Source organism: Echinops telfairi, unplaced genomic scaffold (assembly GCF_000313985.2).
Source record: "Echinops telfairi isolate 266 unplaced genomic scaffold, ASM31398v2 ScPeMD7_6;HRSCAF=24_1, whole genome shotgun sequence".
Lineage (NCBI taxonomy): Eukaryota > Metazoa > Chordata > Mammalia > Afrosoricida > Tenrecidae > Echinops > Echinops telfairi.
Genome location: NW_022103903.1, coordinates 11,660,130 through 11,667,679, shown reverse-complemented (window position 1 = coordinate 11,667,679; position 7,550 = coordinate 11,660,130).

Genomic DNA, 7,550 nt, shown 5'->3' with positions numbered 1-7,550 from the left:
CCTATAATTATTTGCACCTAGGACTGTTCCCCCCATAATCTTAATTATATTTACATATGTACATGTCTGTATTTAGGCTTGTATGTATGCCCTTTGCCTCCCAAGTCTTTCCTCTATTTCTTTATGCTTTCCTCCTGTCCTATTACCATGTTCAGCCTTCATTCTGGTTTCAGTAGTTCCTCGCAGTTGCCTTGCCCTTGGTCACTCCCTACCAGTCCTCCCATCCCCTCCCTACCATTGGTTTTGAACCATTTGTTGTTCCCTTGTCCCTAGGTTGGCCAACCCTCCTCCCTTCCCCTACCTCCCACACTCCCATGTCCCTCCGGAGCCATCGGTCCCTTTATTTTCTTCTCATATTCTTTTTTGTCCAACCTCTCTTATCTAGGTGTGTGTGCAGACATAACAATGTGTGAATAAAATTGGGGGTGGCTTTGACAGCACAGCACCAAAGCGGCTCCACTCTAATTTTTATGATTTCTTTTCTTTTGCTGTTTCTGTTAGGCAGTGTTCTCTAAGAAACAAAACCAGAACACTTATGATATATATATAGGTTTATTCAGGAAGAAGGAATATAACAGCTAACTAGTCCACACAGCAGTACAAAGGGATCAGTTCATTTCACTTTCGTGCAACAGTTAATATACTGGAAGTCCATTGACTTACGTGGGCTGCTGGGTCTAAGGTCAAGGAAATAGACAGCAGAGTCTTTCCTCAGACAAGGCAGGCAGAGTCTGCCTGCAGGCAGCAAATAACAGGGTGGTTAGCAATAGTCAGTAGCTCAGGAGCTTAGCGATGCAGGCCCTGATGGGATATTGAACTCAAGCAATGCTAGGCTGCAGGATCTACCAGCCTCAAGCTCAAGTGATGCATGCACCACTCAAGTGATGTATGCACCAGCAGCATGGTGAATCAGGTCTCATAGGAGCCTCAAACTCTAATGACATGATCCACGATCCTCAGTTTGACTGGGCCCACAGGTGGTGTAGCACACAGGTTGAGGCAGAGAACTAGCTAAAGCAGCAGCACACTGGTCCAATAACCAGAGAGCAAGAGAGAAAGGGGCAGGACTTGCAGAGCTATTCATCTCTTTGCCCTCCAATCAAACTGCAACCTGATCAATCCCACATGTTCCTACTGGCTAAATTGGCACAATAAACCTACCTATAACACTGTTGGAAGGATTATGCTATTGAATCTGTTCTAATTGTTGGAGGTGCTGTGTTAAGGTGCTAGACATGATTCCCTCCTCTTTTTCACTTGTGCATTTATTACAATAATGTGACCTCTGATAATTGGGTTTGCTCTATTCCATAGCTTTTGGTATGTTTTTTGTTTTGTTTTCTCATTTTTTTTCTCATCAGTTTTATTGGCATAAAATTCACATACCTTAAAATTCAATAGTTCAGTCACGTCAAGAAGAGTTGTACAATCATCACGGCAATCATTTTGAGAATATTTGCTTTACTTTCGTAGTCATAGTTATTAGCTCCCCATTTCACCCAGCCTCCCTTGCCATATCCCTAAGGAGCCATTAATCTAGTTACTGTCTCTGTAGATTTACCTGTCCTGGATTTCATAGATAGAAACACACTAAAAGCAAACCAAACAACAAACAAAAACTGACAAAATTAACAAACTAAAGCAGACAAAACCTTCAACTGAAAGAAGGCAGAAAATATTAAAACTAGAACAAACTCAAATTAATCATAAGCGATATCAAATGAAAGGGGACTAAATTTTAACTAAACTGCTTCTGCAACAATTTACTTTTCCATGTTTTCTTCATGTGACTGGACACTATTTATCAAAACAGGGTTGGTGATAGGGCAAATTTTCTAACAATATTTATTCACAGCAACAGACAACATACCAACCAGATTAATACATGTTATAATGAACTAAGTAGGCCATTAAAGTAGTAAGTATATGTTTGTTCTGGGCCAACAATCATTGGGCACCCTCAAGGCAAGAGCTTCAAACCAAAGTCCAAAGTTCACCAGATCTATGCCCTGGGGCTAGTAGTCATTGGCTTCTCACACTAAGGTATTTCAGTCATGAGTCTCATGGCTGTAGGTGAACTTGAAGTAAAGCCCAGTTCGCTGTGTGGCATCTCTACATTGAATTCTTCTGGTGTGGATTTTGTGACCTTAAAAAACAACAACCCAGAGTCAAAAGTCCCAGTAGTCTGTAGAACACAGACTGGGTTCCCAAACACTGCACACAAACTAGGTGAACCGTGTCCAAGTGGGAACCTAGTATCAGGCATATTTTCCCCTTGGGTTCTCCATAAGTATTCTTCAGTGTTTTATTTTCCCCATGGTAGATTGCTCTTCCCGGTTTCCTTACCAACAGAGATGTGATTGTCTTTTGGAGATATTCATATTCCCTATCTCCATCTTTATTTGAATTTCCAGTAATATTCCCTCATCACTCTGGTAGAAGTGTCTGTTGGATTGGGGAGACCTTAGCACAAGTTTGTATAGCAGCAACTGAATAATATTCTCCCTCTCCCCAGATCTTGAAAAATGGACCTCAGCTGAGATGAGGTCTTCTCTGTCAAGGTAAAATTTAAAAGGTGAACAATATTTCATGGGTGCTATCTAGTCAGACTCTCTGCCTCTATACTCAGAGGACTCAATTAGAAAAATGCATGCCCTGGGAGCAGTGGCTTGCCTTCATCTTGGTGCTTATCTTATAGTAATGGACTCATACAATAATTGTCCTTTTGTGAATGACTAACTTCACTCAGTATAATGGCTTCCAGGTCTCTCCATGTCCTGAGGGGTTACATTGCTATTTGTTAAGGGAGCCATAGTATTCCACTGTGTATGTACCAGAGTTTCTTCATTCAGTCTTCTGCTGAAGCACATTTGGGCTGTTTTCAGCTTCTTGCTATTGTGAACTGTGCTGCAGTGAACATGGGAGAACATATGTCTGTTTGGGTTCTGCCTCTAATATTTTGGGGGTACGTGCCCAGCACAGGTATTGCTAGGTTGTATGGTATTTCTATTCCCAGTTGTTTTAGATATGACCAGATTACTTTCCATAATGGCTGAAACCCTGGTGGGGACTGAGCATGATAATGGGACAGGAGGAAAGTCAAGGGAAATAGAGGAAAGAGCTGGGAGGCAAAGGCATTTATAGAGGTCTAGATAAAGACATGTACATATGCAAATATATTTAAATATGAGGATTTGGGAAATAGATCTATGTGCCTATATTTATAGGTTTAGTATTAACGTAGCAGAAGGACATTTGGCTTCCACTCAAGTACTCCCTCAATGCAAGAATACTTTCTTCTATTAAATTGGCATTGTATGATGCTCACCTTCCCGACACAACTGTTGAAGACAAAGCGGGTGCATAAGCAAATGTGGTTAAGAAAGTTGATGGTGCCCGGCTATCCAAAGATATAGCGTCTGGAGTCTTAAAGGCTTGAAGGTAAACAAGCGGCCATCTAGCTCAGAAGCAACAAAGCCCACATGGAAGAAGCACACCAGCCTGTGCGATCACAAGGTGTCGAAGGGATCAGGTGTAAGGCATCATCAGAACAAAAAAATCTTACCATAGTGAATGATGGGGGGAGTGCAGAGTGGAGACTCAAAGCCCATTTGTAGACCACTGGAGATCCCCTTGCAGAGGGGTCTCTGGGAGGAGATGAGCCAGTCAGGGTGCGATGTAGCAACGATGAAAAATACAACTTTCCTCTAGTTCCTAAATGCTTCCTCCCCCCACCCCTCAACCCCACTATCATGATCCGAATTCTACCTTGCAAGCCTGGCTAGACCAGAGGATGTACACTGGTACAGATAGGAACTGGAAACACAGGGTGTCTCTTTTCATCTCTTTAAGTATTTGGTTGATGAATTTTGAGGGGCTTTCATTAAGCACATATATGTTTATTATGGTTATGAGTTCTTGGTCTATTGATCCCTTGAGCATTATATAATGCGCATTCTTTTCTCTCATTATATCATGTACCTAGAGACCTTTTTGTCAAAGATTAATATTGCCACCCCTGTTTTGTTTTTTTCTGCTTCTGTTTTTGTTCTGCGATTAGCTTGGTAAATTTTTCACCAACCTGCGGTTCTAAATCTATTTTTGTCTATGCGTTTGAACTATGTCTTTTGAGAGCAGCAGATTGATGTGTTTTGTCTAATCCAATCTGCTACTCTTTGTCTTTTGATTGGTGCATTTTGTACAATGACACTCCATGTAATTAAATCTAAATGTAGATTAGTTGCTTTCATCTCATACTATTTGTGCTTGATATTTTCCTTTCTTCACACACACACACACCTGTATTGGTGTGTGTGTGTGTGTGTGTGTGTGTGTCAGAGAGAGTTTATTCTTGTCTTCATTTCTCCACTGGATCTGTAATGTCTTGAGTACTGTGTTCAGTGTGTGGGCTTCTGGGTGGGATTACACCCTGTGGTTGTCTAATGTTTGAGTGCTGCAGTTGTCGGTTTTCTGCCCGTAACTATGTGTACAGTATTTTTGTAATGCTGGTTTTGTTTTTACAAATTCTCTAAATATTTTCTTATTTGAGAAAACTTTTATTTGTCCTTCAAATTTAATGGATAGCTTTGCTGCATAGAGGATTCTTGGATTTCACTTCTGTCTTTCAACTTTCAGAATATGTTTGTCCAATTTCTTCTTTCCTGCATAGTCTCTGCAGAGAGATCTGAGTTTATTCTTATCTGTTTACCTTTATCTGTGACTGCTTCTTCTCTCTATCTGTCTCAGGATCCTCTCCTTTTCCTTAAAGTTGGGTAATTTAACTACAATACATGTTGATATATTTTGGGGGTGATTTAATCTATTTGGTGTTCTCTCTGCTTCATGAATGGTTATCATCTCCTCCTTTGTAATATTGAGGAAATTTTCTTCCAAGAATTCCCTTACTATTTTAACTGTAGACTTAGTTGTTTCTTTCTGTTCAGGCACTCCAATAATTTGAATATTATTTTGCTCCATGGAATCTAAAATCATCCTTAGGCTTTCTTCAGATTTTTTCGCTTTTCTGTTTGATTGAGTCTTTCATTTGCTGAATTCTGCTGGTTGTCTTCAAGTTTGCTGATTCGGATTTCCATTTCTTCCAATCTATTGGTCAGATCTCATATTTTGTTTTTTTATTTCTTCTACATCATTCCTTAACTCCTGAATTTCCTTTGGGTGTGATGTTTTTAGAATTTCCACTTTTTCATCTGTTTTCAGGATTGATACCTCATCTATTGTAAGGCCCTAGGATTATTCTCTTGTATATTCTCTCTAGCAATTCAAGGGCTTCTTCTGTGTATTCCATTGGGTTTGGGTAATCTTCAGTTGTTGACTTTTGTTTCTCTAAAATTTTTATGGTCGTTGTTGGTGGCTTTTGTTTATGCCACATAGCGGTCGAGTTGTAGGTGATGCGTAGGCATCTAGGTTGTGTACGGGTTTGTGGGTTGGCTCTTTAGATTAGAAGAGGACTAGATAGGTGCTTGGAAATTGTATTATGTGTACATGAGGATGGAGTGTTAGTTGGATGGGTAGGAGGAAGAGGATATAGGTGTTCAGGATTAGGTTTTAAGCGGTAGTATTAATCATAAGAAGCCTTCCTATAAACTATAATAATATATGATGATTTGGAGACAAGAACTATAAGAGATGTGATGTTACTTGATAGCTTATAAGACAGTGTGTGTTACTGAAGTGGAGGAAGCAGGGTCTTGAGGTAATGGTGGTTGGAGTAGGTGAGGGGTATATACTAAATCTACCAGGCACTTATTGACCCTCTATATTATGTAGGGAGAGTGCAGCCCTTCTGTTATTGTGTTTATAATAGAAGACACACACACACACACACACACACACACACACACTTTTTTTGTTGTTGTAGATTTCTGCAACTGTTCCTTGCTGTGGTTCCTTGCTGTGGTTTCAGGATAGAAATAGGCTATTGTAGAGGGAGCCTCAGGTGGAAGGGGCATAGGACGGACTTCCAATCAGGGGCTGGTCCTACTAAGGACAGTGAGTACCAGGGTTCACCAGCTACCTAGACTTGGGAGAGGAAGTCACTGAGAAACCTGGATATGCTTGTTTCTGTTTCCTCTGCTCATTAAAAAAAATTCTGTGGGCTTTTTTCTCAATAGAAAATAGGAACAAATCTAATAAAATATTGGGGTCTGCTACAGGTTCAAATTGTGTTCCTGTGTTATTTCAGGGTTATCTATCTGGAGAGCTGCACCCTTGCAAGGAGGGGAGGGAGCAGGACTTCAGTAAGGGATTGTAGCTATGGAAGCTCTATTCAGCGGGCCTCAGTGGTCGCCAGCATCCAGGGCTTCCAGAGGTCCATGCAGGCTTGGGGTTGTGAGCTGGACTTGGGGGCCACTGTCAGGATAGTTCACCATGCAGGCAGGTCACAGAACCAGGGAGTAGGGGAAGAGGCTGGCAGTCTTCACTCCATTGACCTTGCTATGGTAGGGGAAAAGTAAGACTACAGGGGTGGAAGGAATGCAGGGCAAGTTCAACTGAGCTGTCTGTGGGTGATAATCAGAGAGAGGTCTGAAAAAATGATCCTGGGGTGAGAGTCTAGGTCCCCTCCTATTTCCCTGAGTTGCTCCCCTCACCTCGTGATCTCCTGGTCACACAATGAACTCGAGGCAGGCGATTCCACATTGGCACCATCTTCCCAGTTCCAATCTTTTTTATGTGCATATATATTCACTCAAGACCAAGGTTAGTAGGAGAGTTTATTGCTGTTGTTAGATGCAATTGAGTCCATTTTGACTCACAGTGATGTTATGTAAACTAGAATGAAACACCACCCAATCCTGTGCCACCTTCACAACTATTATGTTTGAGGGTTAGCCCTTCACATTGCACCACCATGCTGAAACCAAGTTCATTCTCTTGATTATGCTCCTGAACTTAAACGGGCATTTCCCACAGAATCATAAGCTACTGAATGCAAATGCAGGCAGAATTTCCTTCTCATTATAATATTCTCTTAGACTATTTAAGTAAATGCACTTTAAAATGGACAAGTTATAACTTGCTTATTCTATTTAACTTAAATAAAATTGTGTTGTAATGTATACGGTGTAATGCTTTCTATTTGGCTGTTATGTCTACATAAAAAGAGCAAGGACAAAAGAAAGTTATGAGAAAATGTTTCAGTGAAATGAAATTAGTTTGGCTAAAAAAAAATGAGGTCAGATGGATGAAATAATTGAGGTTAAACTTATACTTCTTGAATAAATGAGCTTAAGTTTCTTCAGAAAATTTCAGATTAGATATAAGAAAGAATGTGATAAAGGTGTAAATTTATAAAACAGAAAATCTAGAGAAAGAGAGAAAAAACACCCTTTCATCTTTTAAAACTATTTAAGAGAAAAACTTTCAATCTGAATAAAACAATTTACAGTTCCTCCTAAAGGGTTAAAATGAGTAATATGATCTATTGTTACATAAATCTTAAAATCAGCTATAATTAAACTTATATTAAACACATTTGATTAAAAAAACTATCATATGTAATTGTATTCCTGCTGCTTTCCCTCAGAGATTGA